The 18838-nt window shown below is 45.8% G+C and overlaps 1 protein-coding gene and 1 pseudogene across 1 annotated transcript in view; both read left to right on the forward strand.

Annotated features, from left to right (window-relative positions):
- The window catches only part of LOC147450634 (WD repeat-containing protein 26 homolog), a 42835-nt gene that overhangs the window by 11991 nt on the left and 12006 nt on the right, over positions 1 to 18838 (forward strand). The window lies entirely within an intron of this gene.
- LOC147450635 (small ribosomal subunit protein eS4-like) lies at positions 14847 to 17595 on the forward strand (annotated as a pseudogene).

Here is an 18838-nt window from a genome sequence, read left to right on the forward strand (position 1 = left end):
GCTTAGTATGCGTTACTATGGCCCTTTTCAAGTCTTGGAGAAGATCAGTGATGTGGCATACAGGTTGAAGTTGCATGAGAACTGGAAGATCCATAATGCATTCCATGTGAGCCTATTGAGGCCCTTTGTTGGAGAAGTACCAGAAGAGATGGTTCAAGAAGAGCAGCTTGAAGTTGAGGAATTTGAAACCGGCCCGTAGGGCGGTAGACTATGGCTTTCACCCAAAGCTTTACTTTACTTGAACTTTAGGACACAGAGAAACTTCATAATTAAACCTGTGATTGGAATTAACACTTCAAATGAACACGGCCTGGAAGCTAGCGCTCCAAGCAGACGTCGACAACCTATTAGCTCCAAAGATTGGCTCCCCTTTCGGTATTTCTTTATTGTATTCAAAGAGGGAATAAAACCTGCGATTTCCTACGAGCCGTCCCGCATAATCCGGGTTGAAAAAGACTTGTTCTGGCCCGATTTGGCAACATAACCATACTAGGAAATTTCACAGACAAAATCCCCACACATTGGACGACTTTCCCGGCGCATACGGGCACTTTCCCAAACCGGTGAGAATCTGCAGCACGTTGAATTCTCTGTTTTCTGTCCAGCGATCCCCTCCCTTCCCCGAACCTCTTGGGGGTATTAGGGTTCGATTAGGGCCAAAACCCTAAACCTGCAAATTTACACAGCAGGCTGTAATTCCCTATTTTGGGCTCCGTTTCGCGTGCCGGTCGCATTCATAGCAAGCCCTCGAGCTCCCGCACATGTAGGGCTACTTGCCCTTTGAGTCGGACGAGATTTCTCGTGCGAAATCTCTCCGAATTCATCTGTACCTACGGGAGATTAGCAACTAGCTAATCCAGTAACTGTGCAAGAGGCTCTTGCCTCGGCAATTGTGCATGAACCCACACAACTGTACATACAAATGAAAAGTCCTCGAGCGGTGCATCACGTTTCTGTATTCAAAGGGGCAGAGAGATGCACGAGAGCGGAATCCTCGTGCTACATAAGACTATTGAGGCAGCCAGCTATGGTGGGTGTAGCGTGTGAGGGTTCATGGCGTGGTGAGGAAGAGCAGCAGAACGAGAAAGAGAGAAAGCGAGAGATCTCGACACAGCAATACAAAAATAACATGCTATTGTTGATTATGCTTATTGTGTAGAAGCCTTACAAAATAAATAACTTTGGATCTTGCAAATTGCATGCAGACTTGACTTGCAACTGACTCTTACACCTGCATGCTATAAGGGAGTTTCCCACATGCTTAGACATCATTACCGGGCTTGCATACCCAACAACCCCCCCCTCAAGCCTAAACCACTGACAATGGACTCGAGACAGACAGACCATGGCAGAGTTCATTCACCTGAAACCATGAGTAGAAGTCCCCCCCTTTACTATAGCATAGGTGTGTGTGTGTGTGTACTTCCCTCAAACAACCATCAGTGTGAGACATACCAGAACTCGACCAAACAACAAAGGGCGGTCTTACCACTTGTTATGTGGCAGTGTCTGTAACCCGTACAAAAGGGACATGACCATGTGTCACGTAACACATCCAACCCTATGTGTCCGTGGACAAGCTACAGCACGACAAGGGTTCAGTCAATCCAATCAGTCTAGATTAGAAGTGATCTAGCACTTTTTGTGAGTCTATTCGTAGACCGTGCATGCCTAGTCACTTAGTGTAGATGCATATCCTCTGGTTGCACACAACATGATCAAAAGCATTCCCATCAGAATCCATCAGAATCCTTCAAGGGAATTTTCCAGTGCATTTAGCCTATTTTACCTATTTTTGACATTTTTCACTTATTATTTTTAAGTGACTTTTGTTGGAAAGTAGATAGGGCAAATTGAGTAAGTTTGTTTATAAGCAAACCTAGACTAGCACTAATTGGCAGAAGAGGCAACAGGAGCTAAGCTCAACAGGCAACTTCTCAAGCAAGAACCTTGGTGGTTTTCCCTCCAAGCAAGATGCCATCCTTGGCGTTTTTCATCAAGGTGATCCTCGCCATACACCCCCAGCACTTGGCGTTCCATCTCCCTCATCGCCAGCAGACCACAGGCCTAGCGTTTTTGATCAAGCCATCGTTAGCAAATTTCCAAGTCTAGCGTTTTTGCTACAACAGCGTTTTTGGACAGATTTCAGCCAGCAATGAAGACCAACAAATTCAGCCCTAAAAGACCAGCAGATTCAGCCCTAAAGAACATCAGTTTTCAGCCCCAAGACCTGCAGAATTTCAGCGACAAAGATCAGCAGAATCAGCCCCCAAAACTAGCATTTTTGGATTTGTAGCAGATTTCAGCCCATAGCGTTTTTGGACAGCAAATAAAAGATTGCAGATTTCAGCCCTTAGGTCGGTCTCGCCATCACCGTCGTCGACGCCGACATAGCCTAGACTTGCATCAATCCCATGCATTCAGTTTGTACCAGTTTGTGCAATCATAAGTAGACCACTCTCGCCGACGAGAGTGGGGCCTTCGGAGGAGGGTTTTACGTCGTTTCTGGTGTCGTATCTCTCTTCTCTCTCTCTCTCTCTCTCTCTCTCAGTCTCATACACTTGCACGCACAGTGTCCATTCACTTTGTTTGTGATCATAGCATTCTCTCATTAAGAACGGAAGGCTCTCCCTTCCATAAGAACAAAAGGAACCTTGAGCACAGTTCGGAGCACTCATCTTGAGCAAAGCGCAAACATTCATTCCGCTGCACCTAACATTGGTATCAGAGCTTTGACAGTGTTCTGTATCACTCAAGGAAAGAACCACAAGAATCACAAGAATTTTTTTTTTTTGGGCTTGTTGTGGTCGCACGAACCCAAGTTCGCTTGGGCGTGTCGATGCCTAATCATGTTTTTGAACAGTGACAGGAATCCCAAGAAAGAAGGGCTTGTCCAGCCTCCCCTTGTGTCTCTTTTCACTCATTGAGAGCGGACTGTGCACTTAGCGGCCGGCCAATCGACGTGAGGTCGGAAAAAGCAACCTTGGTGTGAGTGCAAGGCCGCCAAGGGGTGTGCCCGCGGAAAAGAGCAGAACTCGGGTGAAGAGAAGATCCTTCTCCAACTCAGATTGCAAGCAAAAGAAGAACCGCAAGAACCTCAAGAACTCAAGAACCCCAAGAACCAAGACCCGCAAGAAACCAAGTTCCTCGTGAACTTAAGAACCCAAGACCGCAAGAACCCACAAGAACCCACGCCTTCAGAATGGTCATCACTCGAAGCGGAATGGATACTTCGCTTAGAAGTGATGAGCATGAGAGAGGTGAAGAAGAATTTTCCCCACCAGGAGGTTTTTTCGACCCTCCCCTTCCCGATCTACGTCAAGGATTGTGGAGGCTTTGGACCAGATGTTTATGGAAAGGAAGTTAGAACGCGAAGCAAGACACGCAGAAAGAAAAGCAGAAATAGAGCGTGAACACGAAGAAAGAGTGACAGCCATACATCGCGAAGCCAAAGCAAGACAAGAACAGAGTGACCGACACATGAAAGAGTTCTTGCGACTCTTTTCTCAAGTTCAGGCACAGATGCAAGAGAATCAAGAAAAGGAGACTTTCTCAGTCTCTTCTTCTCCCAAGCATGACACACAGGATTTGCATGATTATGAGAAGCATAATGAATTGAATGACAATGATTTGCATGATGAATTGAATGACAATGATTTGCATGATGATTTGGATGACAATGATTTGCATGATGATTTGAATGATAATGATAAGCATGATGATTTGCATGATCAAGATGTGATTTCTCACGAGCATGATGATTTGCATGATCAAGATGTGATTTCTCACAGGCATGATGATTTGCATGAAGATGACGTGATTGTTCACAGGGATGATGAGTTAGTTGATGTTTTTTCTAGCGAAGCTAACCTCGTTATAGATTCGATCAATCACGAAGGATCGATCTTGGCTCTCGAGCCTAGGTCCAAAGAACCCCCTCAGGAAGAACCGATCTTGGCTCTCGAGCCTCGGTCCAAAGAACCCTTACAGGAAGTATTATATGTTCGCATGATTGATACGCACGCATTGTGCGAGTGTTTCATTCGTGATCGTTTCCTGTATTTTAGTCAGCATCTTTATGTGTTATGTCTCGCTCACAGGAGAGGGGATCTAGCCCAGATGTCGTCAGGATGGGCATCCAGTGTCCGGGTGGACGTAGTGTGAACACGGCCAGTGTGGCCGGCCATTATTATAAAAGGGAGGCCAAGGCCTCATTTGCAGTCATCGACCCCCACTGACAGAGTGCCAATGGTTAGCCCGCGAGGTCATCTCGAGGAGGTGAGGCCGGGTGGTATGGGAAGCTCGGTCTTACAGGTGCATGCCTACGTCCTCGGACGCTGGCCCTAGCGTGGGGGAGCTGTCGGATGGTGGCTATGGTCGGGTGGTTCGTCCGACGCGTATCTGTAGGCGGTCTGTGTAGCCGGAAGATCCTCTCTCCTTGTTCGTTTCATGGTATCAGAGCCGGCTTGGCTGCACGAGGGACCGTGTGCACACCTACAGATCCGTTTGAGTCGGGTAACCTCAATTTCATGTAATTGTTAGTGATTAATTTTTTGAAATTACTTACTTATCTTCTTGAAAGCATGTTTGCAGGTAAGAAAATAATGTTCAGTTGCTGATTTTTTATAAAAATCAGCAAATTGGCAGGTGAAAGTGCTGCAAATCAGAGGATTTTTATCATTTTTTACTGGTTTTTGATGAAAATCAGCGTATTTCTGTTAGTTTTGGCTTAAAGCTAACATACAATAGCTTTTAAAAAAACCTCTCTGTAATCTCTCTCTCTGTGTGAAGCACAGAGAGAGAGAGAGAGAGAGAGAGAGAGAGAGAGAGAGAGAGAGAGAGAGAGAGAGAGAGAGAGAGAGAGAGAGAGAGAGAGAGAGAGAGAGAGAGAGAACTACCTCTCTCTGTGGGCGAGCCTTGGGTCTGCAGAGGATGACGAGGAACTTTGCGTTGTTGTTTTCTTTCCAACGTGGACAAACACATTGCGCTGGCATTTGAGTTGGGTTGCGCAGCGTGTGTTGGGCACGGAGGGGCACACGCACCCACGTTGGGCACATGCAGATGGATTTTTTTTTACCCTTGCAAGCCACGCGGTAGCCCTCTCCCTTCGATATGCTTCAGCGCTAGCGTTTCCTTTTTTTTTTTAACGCTTCAGGCCTCTTAAGAGTTCATTTATTAAATGCCCCTTTTATTTTAAATGGCCAGGACATTTTGAGTTTTTTAAAGTATGGTCTGAAACTTGAGTTTATTAAAAAACTCACTTACAGAGACTCATAAGTTGTAGAAAACTGACTTTTTGGCTCTGCTGCTTCTGTCCCACCACTCCTCTCTCTCACCTGCTCGTGCTTCCGCGCTCCCGCCATCACCTGCTCGCCTTCAGAAGCTCACGCCGACGCATAGAGCTCCTCGAACTTCAACTTTTCGCGAACGGAAAGTGTAAAAAAGGCCCAGTTTCACGTGAAATTTCCAGTGTCTCACGCACTTTGCCATGGATTCCTCCAGCTCAGATGTGCAGCGTGACGACGTGCCAGGTAATATCCAAATTCCATTCACGCATGCTCTCTACACATGGATTACAAGTACTTTCCAAAGTTTCGACCAACGTGTTACCGCTCTGGAAAACACGAACGTTCAGACGACCATTCGCTTGGCCTCTCTCGAAGGGGTCGTGCAGGGGTTCAGTTCCCGACTCTCTACTCTTGAAAATATGGCTCAGTCGACGACTGCGCGTATTTCCGAGGGCGAAACCCATCCCCAACAATTGCGGATGCAGATTGCTGCTTTTGGGCGTTCACAAGGTGGTCCGACTGCCATGATTCTGTACAAAACTACAAATTTCTCAGGGGAAGAGAAGGAGTGTACAGAGCTGGCCGTCAATAACTGGCTGTACCAGTGGACCACATACTTTGATCTCCATGGGGAGCTGATGAATGGAGGATTCAGACGATTCCTCTCTCTATCTGCGCAGTAAGGCGCTTACCTAGTGGCGTGACATGACAGAGAAGCCTACGACGTGGGCTGATTTTTGTGTGAAATTCAAGAGGGACTTCGCTAAAATGGATCCTTACAAAGCTTATGCCGAACTGCAGAGTATTTCGATAAAAACTGTCTTTTGATAAATATACGACAGCTTTCAAAGAGGCGCTCACCTTCTGCAAGGTGGGTTCTACGCACGTTGTGCACATGTATCTACTGGGATTGCATGAGGACTACCGTTGGGCCTTAATTAAGGACAAAGCCCCAACTGATGTCGAGGATGCAGTGGCAAAGGCTCGGACATTCCATTTAATAAATGGAGCGAATTATGAGAAGAAAAGAACTGCAAACCATCAATCCGGTGAGGGTGCTTCGAGAAAGCGACCCCGATTCCAGCATAAGTCCAAATCACCGCCGAGATCTTCTAAGGAGAAGAAGAAAGCCAAAATGCTTCAGTTGTTGATGCAGTGAAGAAGGGGGCTTGCTTCGGATGTGGCCAGACGGGTCACCAAATCAAGGATTACCCCAAAAAGAAGCAAAGAAACCGCAAGGACGTCCTTCGGTTCAGATTCACGAGATTCACGAGATCTCAGGTAACTCTGATGTCATTCAAGTTGAAATCCATCATTTAGTGCACAGTTCATGCACTAATTGTACTTTTAGCACCAAAGTGTTTGATAAACACGATCTTCTCTGTTTCCCCGGGAAGATCAATGGTCACGACGTGACCGTACTCCTTGATAATGGAAGCTCACACAATTTTGTGGATGCAAGATTGGTGTAGAAACTGAGCTTGCGGACGCAGGACAGTGACCATGAGTATCGCGTGAAGATGGCTCGTGGCATGGATACGGATGTATGCCTTCTTCGGCTTCCTCTAGGTGCGCGGTCAATTGTGCCTCTTGCCATGCGCGATACCAATTAATGGCATCACCGGCAAGGTACATGACCGCCATTAAAACCTTGCTATTTCTTGTTTTCTTAGTTGTTGCAAAGTAAGCATTAAATTGATGCAACCAAGAATAAATAATAGTAGCATGCATCTTACTGTCATACTTACTGAATGTCAACTTTTCTGTGACGGGGTTGTTGGAGTCCAAATCTCTGCTTGTGCTACTTGATGAACTGCCAACATCTTTGGCCGGCTCGGGCTTTGAGGTGAGTACCTGGAGGACCAACTCTTGCATGCGTTGGTCTCTCTGCACCTCACGCTCTAACTCCAAGGCTGCTCGTTCGTCTTCGGCCGCTATGCGTTGGGCTTCGCGTGCTTGCTCACGCTCAAGCTCAGTAGCTGCCTTTCTTTCTTCGGCCGCCAAGCGCGATTGCTCACGCTTACGCTCCAAGGCTACCATTTTTTCTTTGGCCGCCACACGCGCTTGCTCATGTCACGCTCCAAGGCTACCCTTCTTTCTTTGCGCTCGCGATCCAAGTTTGCCTTTTTTTCTTTGCGTTCGCGATCCAAGGCTACCTTTGGCCGCCACACGCGCTTGCTCATGTCACGCTCCAAGGTTACCCTTCTTTCTTTGCGCTCGCGATCCAAGTTTGCCTTTTTTTCTTTGCGTTCGCGATCCAAGGCTACCTTTGTCACGTGCACATCTAACCCTATTTGTACGGGGACAAGCTACTTCATGACAGGGGTTCAGTTCAGCCTAGCTTAGGAAGTGTTCTTGCACTTTTGTGAGTCTGTTCGTAGACCGTGCATATCCAGGCACTTAGAGTAGATGCATATCCTCTGGTTGCACACAACATGATCATCAGATTTCCATCAAAACCCATCAGGAGCATTTTTACAGTGCATAGACTTATTTTCCCTATTGTAGCCATTTTTCACTTATTATTAATAAGTGACTTTTGTTGGGAACTGGGTAGGGCAATTTTGATAAGCAAGTACATAAGAAACCTAGCGCTAGCACAATTTGACAGAAGAGGCAGCAGGGACCAAACATCCAACAGGCACCTTCTCAACAAGAACCCCCCCCAAGCATGTCAACCTAGCGTTTTTGCAACAGCAAGGCCTAGCGTTTTTCAGCCATCATCAGCCCTGGCTTTTTGCATTGCAGATCAGCCCCGGCATTAGCAGAAGAAGCAGATCCATAGCGTTTTTGCAGCAGCACGAAATTTTTTGGATCAGCAGGACAAATTAGTGTTTTGCAGATTCTCCGCGACGGAACCACCAGAAGCACCAACGTCTTCAGTTTGCAGCAGTCAGATATCGCAGTAGAAGTCCCGAACCTCGGAGATCTCACCTTCCCGCAACAGATCCTCGCCGCACGGTCAGATCTAGTGTAGTTTGCAGTCTCAGCCCGGAAAACACAGATTTCAGCATCTGCGTTTTCAGTGCGTCGTTGCGCATCGTTGCCATCGACATCGTCACCAACGTAGAGTCAGAATTCAGCAGATAAAGATTTGCAAATTTCAACCATTAGCGTTTTCAGATTTCAACCCGTCTCGTCGTCGTCCTCATTGTGGTCGACATCGTCAGCAAGTCCAAAGCATTATAGAGATTTGTGTAATCAATAGTAGACCGCTCTCGCCATAGAGAGTGGGGCCTTCGGAGGAGGGTTTGACAACATTCCGGTGTCGTATTCTTCTCTCTCTTTCTCTCAGTCTCAGCACCTTCATTCACAGTGTTTGCCACTTTGTTTCTGATCATTTGCACTCTCTCACTAAAGGAACGGAAGGCTCTCCCTTCTGTAAGTAAAAGGAACCCTTGAGCACAATTCGAAGCACTCATCTTGAGCAAATTTCAACATTCACTTCGCTGCACCTTACAACCTTTCTTTCCTCGCGCTTGCAATCCAAGGTGACGGAACGGTTGTAGCATCATGTCAATCATCGACTCGACCAAAGCCTCCATAGGATTTGGTGCAAACCGTGGCATAGATGGGGAAGACGGAGGGTCGGAAAAACCTCTTGGTGGGGAAAATTCTTCTTCACCACCTCCATGCTCATCACCTTCACGCAAAGTATCCATTCCGCTTCGGGTGATGACTATACATTGAGATGGCCGGATCGGGATGCCTCCTTTGAGCCGATGCCCACTTTGGGTATGGCAGTCCTATCGGACATCCGCTAGACGGGGGCCTTTTTCTACCAGGCGAAAATCCTGGAGTACCTGGGCAGGATTCAACACGGTCTGTGAGTTACAAGGGTCTGTCCCTCTCTCTCAGCCTTGGTCCTTAAATGCATCACTGAATTCGTTTGGTGATTTCCCGACGTTACCCTCGGGTGGCGTGACTAACAAGGGAACATGGACTGACTAACATGGCATGAAAAGACTTTTTACTCCCCCGAGGGGGAAACCTGCTTCCATTCCCCGTTGACATGCCACGATACGGCATGGAGGCGCTTTTCCCCTTGTCGGCAAGTCCGCAAGATAACTTGTCTTTGACTCGTTTGCGTGCACGCGAAGCAAAGGCAGCTCCTTGCTGGCTTGCCGGCTCTAGCCCAAAAAAGTAAAAAAGTAAAAAACCTATACATTGAGATCTGGGGTACTTAAGTTCGCGAGGAACTTGGGGTCTTATCTTGGAAATTATCTACTATCGTACCTATTTTCAAATCAGGGGATCTTATGATACCCGGGAACTACCGTACCATTATGGTAGGTCACACATTGACCCAACTGTACGCATCCATTCTTGAACAAAAATTGAGTAGATGGGCAGAGAATGAGGGCATAAGGGCAACGGGACAATTTGGATTCAGGAGGGGTTATTCCACTTTAGATCATATTCTTATGCTCAGAGCCATTATTGAGGAAGGAAGAGCAAGCGGGAGAAGGATGTATTGTTGCTTTGTGGATTTTCTGAAAGCTTTTGATACAGTACCAAGGGCCGGATTGATGCGCAGGATGCAAGAGTTAGGGGTCCCCAAAGAGATTATTTGGGGGATCATGGCCTTATACAGGTCAGTAACTGGTTATGTACGTACTCTAGAAGGGGATTCCGACATTGTTCATTCCACCGTTGGAGTAAAGTAGGGATGCCCACTGTCCCCTACTTTATTTGGTATGTACATAGATGAGGTATCAGATTACATTGATAGGGAGGGTGACAGAGGTGCTCAACTTGCAGGGTCATGGATCCCTTTGTTGTTGTATGCAGATGATATTGTATTGATAGCAGAATCACCAGATGGAATGCAGAGGTAGCTAGATGCATTACATAAATTCGCGGAGGACAGTGGATTGTCGGTAAACCTGGGTAAAACCAAAGTTATGGTGTTTAACACCACACCGCAGTGGGTTAGGAGATCGGCAACTACATTTGCATATGGCCAGGATACAGTAGAGTACACAGATGCATACACATACCTTGGTGTGGTATTTGCAGGACCGAAGTTTACTCTTAAGAAAGCAGCGGATGCTAGATTGTCCATAGCCTCTGCGGCCTTGGGAGGGTTGGAGAGGATGTGTTCACAAGTGTAGTTTCAGGAACCACGAACAAAACTTTGGCTCTTTGATACTGTGGTGGCTTCGGCTATGCTTTATGGGGTCCAGATTTGGGGACCATCTGTGGATCAGGATAATTGGAAGTCAATGGAGAGACCTTTGGTATCTATGATTTCCCGAATGATTAGAGCCAAGGCCTCCGTACCACACGCGATTACCCGAGCGGAACTAGCTGCCCCTCCGATAGAAATTGAAGCTCTTACCAGATCAGTGTCCTTTATACATGGTTTGTGGGATACAAATAATTGCCGATATACTAGACTGGCCCTCGAATCCTCTCGACAATTAGCAATGAAAGGGGATACATCATGCTAGTATGCGCAACTGTCCTCGTGGTTTCAAAGACACGGGTTCAATATGGAAAGATTAACCCCCTTCCAATACTCTCTTGAGGCTCCATCACTGGCAATTACACGAACGGAGATTAATAAAATCATCCGTCAGGATCTTATATAGTTGGATACTAAGAGGACATGGGTAGACCCTATAGTAGACCCTACACAAGAATTGGGCACTAAGATGGCCGACTACAAAGAAAACTTCGTACAGCTATTTGAAGATGGATTTGTGATTCGCCCGAGCTACATGGATACCCACCTGTCTCATGGTTTGAGATGTGCTATTGGTCAGATTCGTACATCCTCACACCAGCTGGAAATTGAATTTGGTAGATTTAGGGGGATCCCACCTGAGAGCAGAATTTGCAAGTTATGCGGAATGGAGCCGGAGACAGAATTACACTACATATGCCATTGCACTGTATACTATGAGATACGTGGGCATTTCCATTGCCTATTTAAAGAAGGCTTTGGACCTCTAGATAGAGTCATGCAATACCAAGATCAAAGATGCTTAGGCTTGTACCTACTGGAACTACATCGGCACATGGATAATCTAATGAGAAGACAAAGAGCACTACAGCCTTAGAGGCAGATCACAGATTTCTTCGGATCGAGAGAAGCAGGAGTGGAAGGAGAAGCAAGAGGCTAGCAGCCAACACAAAGGAGTACCCACATTCATACCAAAGGCACCCTCATTGACAGGGCGATTGAGCTTAGGAAATCGAGACGACCACGACCGAGATGCAGAAGCACACTTCACCGGAGGAGACTACAACAAAGGATTAGAAGCATTCTAGCCAGACACCCAGAATGCTCCTAAGAAGTTTATTTAATACTTTGTATTTAGTTTTTCACATTTATTTTCACACTTTCACACTTTTCACACTTAGTACTTTAGTACGAGGAATCTCAAATCTCGAGCGAGATTTTCCGAGCAATCGCTAAAACGAGCAAGACTAGCCAAGGCACACTATACAAAACAAAAACCAAACAGGACTTTTTGGATGCCTTCAAGCACAACAAAAAAAAACTAAAACAAGATTACAACTAAATTTAATGGTGAAAGGACCACAAATTTTGACAGAAAAAACCCCTTGAACAAGGGTTTGGTAGATGTTTTCTTTGATTGGCTAGAACTGTTGGAACCCATACAATGGCATGTTGATATTCTTCTTCTTGGAACTAGTTGCCCTCAGATATTGGAAGCTCATTTCTACCACCATTGATCCTTGTTGAGAATAGTCGCACCATGATTCCAATGGATATAAATCTCCCATTCCTACCTCCCTACATCTAGGACCACAAGACTTACACTAAAAGAGTAAGGTTGTTGCTACTCGAACAAATCTCATGAATAAGGAGAGTCTCGGAGCTTGAGCTTCTCTTGACTTCTTCTTCTCCTCTCTCTTGCTCTACCTCAAGTTATTGTGGGTTGATGTACGATAACATACTATGCATTTTTAATTACTCTAGAGAAAACGGTGGAAACTTGAAATTAATTATATTATTGCAATGAGGTTATTCTTTTGAGAAAATCCACATCATGGTATAGATTAAAGTTTGGATCACACCATCATAGGTAGCCTTCTATCAGGGGCGGGGGGGGGGGGGGAGTGGGAGTTAATGGTGTTGCCAAAGGTGGTGGCAACAAACGTGTCAAGGGATGTGGTAATGGTGGGGAAGTATAAAGAGTGCTTTGAAATAGAAGAGTACGGAAGCCTTGATAAAGCTATGGACAATTTTCTTACGACAACTTTGTCCACATGCTAGTTCTCTTTCACCTACCCATATCGATAGAAACCTAGATTTCACCTACCCATGCTAGTTCTCTTTCACCTACCCATATCGATAGAAACCTAGATTTAGTGTAATTCCACCTACAAATTTTGAGATTTATCTTCAAAATTCAAAGTAGAAGGTGAATAAACCTACAAACTTTAGAGAAATTTAGTGTAAAAACCTTCTCTTAAATTTTCCATGCTTATATGAGCATAGCTCAAAGTTCCTAGATTGCTTGGGGTTCCTAGTCTGTTGAGTTGTCCATCATGCCTTGACTCAGATTACTCACCCAACGTGTGATTCCTCTATGCTGAAGACACTTCTTAGAGCCATGGTGTATGATTGTCATTCTAGTCCTTTGGAATGCTTTTCCTAATGCGGCTTAGCCCTCCATTTTTGTTTGTACTCTATCTATTGCTTGGGAGTTGTACGTCCATCAATGCCTCATAGAAATTCAAATGGATGGTAGCCTAGAATTGCTTCTATCCTCGTGCAGAATGATGTGGCCTAGGCCTCAATCCTTAGCACCCCATCAGATAACCCCCTCCAAGGGGTAAATGGGAGGTTGTTTGTGCTACAACAAACAACATTGTGCCACGTTGAGACAACTGTGTTGGCTAGGAAAGGTAAATCTCAGGGTCCTAATCATTGAGAAACTTGATTTTGAAGGAGTTGGGCAAGGAAACTCACAATAGATGAGGCAAGAAGGTCCTCAAGTTCAACCGTCGTCATTTTCAACAACTATATAGTATAAACAAAACCCTTCATAAATCTATTTGAAAGACACACGGACTCTTTCATGTAGGGACCAGTGCTCAAAAAAAACTTTGTTTTGAAAACTTGACAAACCTACCTACGAGAATTTTAGTGGTAAACTAACTAAATTTGAAGGTTTTTACACCAAATGACACTAAATTTATTCAAATTTTGTATGTTTTCTCACTTTCATTTTTAAAATTAGAGGTATATCTCAAAATTTGCAGTTGGGATTACATTAAACCTAGGTTTTTTTTCCAATCCCTCCCCGTCTCTTTCTCTCTCCTCACTCTCGCTCAATCTCTTTAAAAGAAAAGTATCTAAAAGAGCTCACGGCGGTGTGGACTTTTTTTTTTTGGAGAGATAAAGAGAGCTGGAGGAGAGACAGAAAGAGAGGGAGGAGGAGGGGATCGCATACGGGCGAGGGAAGCCTGGAAGGGAAGAGGCTGAGGAGGTGGAGATCGTGCATGATGTAGGATCAACATATCTGTGCTGATGTGCGTCAAGCGACCTTAAACTCTGTCATAAGTAGAGCTTCTACATGTTGATGCAGCCCGGCCTAATCTTGTGTCACACCATTGTTTTTGGTGTTGTGGGTTGAGTAGGGTTTTCCCCAACCCAATTAAGCATCGAGTGTGAAGAATCGTGGTGTTGGACTAAGTGAGGCAATGTAGGGACAGCACGTGCTCCTACGAGGCAAGAGTTCAGAAATTCTGGTGGGGACGGATAGAGGCAGCAAAAGGAGACCGGAGAGGCGTACATGCTAAATCACACTTCTCTCTCTCTCTCTCTCTCTCTCTCTCTCTCTCTCTCTCAATACATATTGGCTCACATTTAACTAAATTGTATTATTAATTGGAAAGATTCCCCTCCCTCCCCACCACCCTTTCATTTTTATGATATGCACCTCTTCTGCGCACCACGCAGCCCCCCCGCAAGGGCCCCTCACCTCTCTCCATAGCCCTCGACTACATCAATCATCCTATGAGCGACCGCGATGCCAAGAATCTTCGACTAACAACCTCACATGGCAGTTCTTCTTGTGCGAGCCCACACGCCCTCGATGGTGCAGACACACATGAGAGAGAGTGCAATTCTCCATAGTCAATCGCATGTGCAATGCTACGAATCTTGGGAAATTCCACAAGACAAACAATTTTTCAATATTGTTGATACATACCTCTCTCTTAGTCATGCTCTCTCTTGGTCTGAAGCACATACTGGCATTGTCACATCACCTGCAACACTCTATCCTCTTGGACGGCAGCTTGCCATTAGCACCTGAATCACTCTTTGTGCTCATCCGCTTGCCGCGATTGCTCATTCGCTTGTACGCCATCGCTCGTCTCTCTCTCTCTCTCTCTCTCTCTCTCTCTCTCTCTCTCTCTCTCTCTCTCTCTCTCTCTCTCTCTCCCCCCCCCCCCCCTCTGCACCCGCATGCAAGAGCTACCTAATGGGCTCAAAGGGTACCCCCAACTCCCTTTTTTTCAGTCTGTGGAGGTCAAGGGAGAAAGTAATTACCACAGTGCTGATCATTGCTGCATCTAGAGAAAGAGAGAGAAAATCATGAAATGATAGAGAAGGCATTGCGCCTCCACAGCAGCGCCGTGCTCTACCTGCGCCTTCCACCCCAGACTACAACCGCCGCTCTCAAACCATTTGTCTCCCTTGCTCTGCCTTCTCGCACACAACTTCCCAAATTCTTTGAAGCCCCTGACCATGCACACACATGAGCTGGTTAGAATATCCTACTCTTGCACTCCAAGACTGACAAGGGAAAAAAAAAACTCCCTCTCTCCCTTCACCTTCACGCTCTCCAATGGTGTTGTTATAAACACCCTATTCTAGTCCTCGTTGCTTGCCCAACACCAAGCCTTCACGCCTAGAACTTCCTCAAGTACACTTTTCAACACCCAAAGCCCTCCCTTGACACCTTTCCTTTGCATGCTTCAGACCAACGTGAGAGAGAGAGACAAATTGCCCACAACTAGAAAAAAAAAACTTTTTTGGTTAGATGGCAATGCATGGCAGGTCGCCCTCTGCGCGCTCTATCAATTTCCCTATCTCTCCTTGTCTGCCCGTCGCCCGCCAATTGCCTGCTTTTAGTGTTGCATCGCCTCACTTTCCACTCTCTGTGCACCTTACTCTCTCTTGGTAGAAAAGAAACTCTTTGAAAGAGGCGCGCGCGCTCTTTCAGGGAGTTTCTTTTTTACTGAGAGAGAGAGAGAGAATTCTTTCAGCACCGGGCAGAGGAGGTGACGACGCGCTTTAACAGCGTGAAGCCATGGCGGGCGGTCTCAAGAAACATCTCAAACGTCTCAATGCCCCGAGGCAGGTAATGCATGGCAGGCCGCCCTCTGTGCTCTCTATCAGTTTTCCTATCTCTCCTTGTCTGCCCGTCACCCGCCAACTGCCTGCTTTTAGTGTTGCATCGCCTCACTTTCCACTCTCTGTGAACCCTAGGCCTACTCTCTCTTGGTAGAAAAGAAACTCTTTGAAAGAGCGCGCGCCGGCGCGCGCTCTTTCAGGGAGTTTCTTTTTTACTGAGAGAGAGAGAGAGAATTCTTTCAGCACCGGGCAAAGGAGGTGACGGCGCGCTTTAACAGCGTGAAGCCATGGCGGGCGGTCTCAAGAAACATCTCAAACGTCTCAATGCTAAATAGTCTCGCTCTCATACACGTCTCTGCTAAATAGTCTCACTCTCATGCTTACCATGATCACGCCCCATTGCCCCATTTTTTCGTTCTGTGCACGTCCTTCAATGGATCTAGGGTTAACTTCTTCACGGAGAGTTTGCGTTTTTCTTGTCCCTCCTAAAATTCATGCTGGGTTCTCCTCTCTTGGTGGTGACTTTGCGCCCAAGCCCTCTGCTGGACCACATAAGACGAGGGAATGTCTACCGATGGTTGTCTCGTTGAGGAATCGACTGAAGTATGCCTTGACCTATCGTGAAGTGGTTGTCATTGCAATGTAGCGACTCATATCTATGGATGGGAAAGTAAGGATGAACAAGTGTTACCTTGTTGGGTTTATGGATGTTGTGTCCATTGCAAAAATCGGAGAGAACTTTCGGCTGCTTTATGATAGCAAGGGAAGATTCACTTTGCACTCCCTTAGCCTTGAAGAGTCTAAGTACAAGCTATGCAAGGTCCGAGATGCCTCCTTCAGTGAGAAGGAGATTCCCTACATCACTACATTTGATAGGTGCACCATTCGCAATCCAGATCCCCTTATCAAGGCCAATGACACCATTAAAGTTGAAATTGAGACCGGAAAGGTTGTAGAGTTCATCAAGTTTGACATTGGCAACATTGTTATGGTTATTGGTGGTCGCAACTGAGGCAGGATTGGGATTATCAAGCACCGTGAAAAGCATAAGGGAAGTTTCGAAGTTGTGCATGTAAAAGATGCTGCCGATCAAGAGTTTGCCACCCGGCTTGGCAATGTGTTTACTATTGGTAAAGGAAGCAAGCCTTGGGTGACTCTACCAAGAGGCAAGGGTATTAAGCTGTCAATTGTTGAAGAAGCCAAGAAGAAAGCAGGAGCTTTAAAGGGAGCTGTGGCTTGAGTTTCTTTTTTGAGGAGGCTTCTCTTTTGTAGATTGATGTTCCCTTTTGAGGTATAGTACTAGGGTCTCTTGACAAAAAGAGTCTTTTGAACCTGGCTTGGCTTATGATCATGTGAAACTCATTTTTGAACTCAAGCGAATTTTGAATGCTACGATTTCTTTTACTTTTGGGACATTTTAAGATGAGTGTATCCAAGCTTGTTATTAGGATTAAGGCAATGCTTTCGATATCTCGAATAAGGAATTTTGAAGAAGTGTATCTAAGTTTTGTATTGTGCTCTTATGGTGAGCAAGAGTCTTCAGATCTGCTTTTTTCTAGAGAGAGAGAGAGAGAGAGAGAGATGGCTTCCAGCAAGCGCATGGTCACGGGGTTTCTGGTGCTAATGGTGGCGATGGACGAACCGAGTGGTGCCGCAGCGTAGCCGCATCCTTCCGCACTACAATGTGCATCCCTGCTCAATCTGGTGCCGGCTTGCCAGGATCTTTGACTCTCTATGTGTGAAGCTTACCTTGCCCAACCTATTGCTCACCACCTGCCTTGGCCTCAACATCAACATCGCCCGCATAATCTTTGGCAACAACGAAAACTACGTTTGATTGGTCACCATCGCCTACATGGACCTACCTTAGCATGCACTGCTCTTCATTTATGGTCATTTGTAGTTAGATTCCTGCATGCTGAAATCAAGTTCTCCATCATGCTAGCTCGCTCATGTACTACTTTTTTGGCAAATTTGCATTGACACTTCCTTCTTCTTTGAGAGAGAGAGAGAGAGAGAGAGAGAGAGAGAGAGAGAGAGAGAGAGAGAGAGAGAGAGAGAGAGGAGAAATGAGGGATTTTGTGCGTGCTGTTGTAGCCATCCCATCTCGTCAGCACTTTCCTCTCTCACCGACAAGCTGTGTAAAGTTTCCTCGCCATCACCTCTACCTCTCTCTTCTCGTCCATGTAGGTGCTTTTCGGTATAGGCCATCCAATGCTCGGTTGTATCGTGCAGCCTTGTTGCTACAGTATGGGGTATTGTACATGCAAGTGCCATCTTTGATCACTCAACCCCAGCCAATTCCAATCTGTCTTCTTGCGATTGACACGATCCTTCATCTTGCCATCGAATGGGATCTTGCCCCTGGTCTATTGTCCCTGGTCTAGTGTGTGACTGCTCCATGTTTTGCATGAGTTGATGAATAGATGAGCAAGAAAGTGCCCATGGCCAAACTCAAAACCACTATTGAGTCCGACCCCAAGCCCGAGCCCAAAGGTGGCGCTCAAATCCTCCATAGGGTCTCCTCTAGCCTGGCTCCCATCTTGCAAACCTCGGAGACCACGAGGCTTGATGCCCTCAAGCGAGTATGGGACTACATCAAGGCTCAAAAGCTCCATAGTAGTACTAAGAAATCGCAGATCTTATGTGATCCTCCGCTTAAGAAGGCATTTGGACGAGACAATGTTAAGGTGTCAAAAGTGCTCAAGTACTTGCCTGTCTCCACTTGTCAAGAAAGGTTTGGTGGGGTTGTCTTCTTTGTCTAAGTCAATTTTCACCAAAAGACTTAAAAATGTTCCAAGGATCCTCTATCCTCTTGATTGAGAGAGAGAGAGAGAGAGAGAGAGAGAGAGAGAGAGGATCCTACGAGTAAGTGTTCACCAAAACCTTTTGTAGGAACCAATGGAAAAAAAACAATGAATATTTTAACAAAAAATTTTCGATTTTTACCAAGTTTTATACTAAAGTGCCAAAATGTTTTGTTGTTTTTGTGGATTGATTAAAAAAGACATATACTGGTCAATTAAAGAAAAACATGAGTTTATTGTAACCAAAGAAGTCTTTCATAGTGTTTGTCTGACATGTGTCATGTAAAAAGGGTGCCCTTGTATGAAGATCACAACCTTGTAGTATGGGCAGGGCAAGACGACATGGAAGGGATGATTGGTGTATAAATGAACTAATGAGGTGCTATCAAATTGATATGGCT

Source organism: Adiantum capillus-veneris, chromosome 9, assembly GCF_014529385.1.
Source record: "Adiantum capillus-veneris isolate H3 chromosome 9, ASM1452938v2, whole genome shotgun sequence".
In the NCBI taxonomy this organism is placed as follows: Eukaryota; Viridiplantae; Streptophyta; class Polypodiopsida; order Polypodiales; family Pteridaceae; genus Adiantum; species Adiantum capillus-veneris.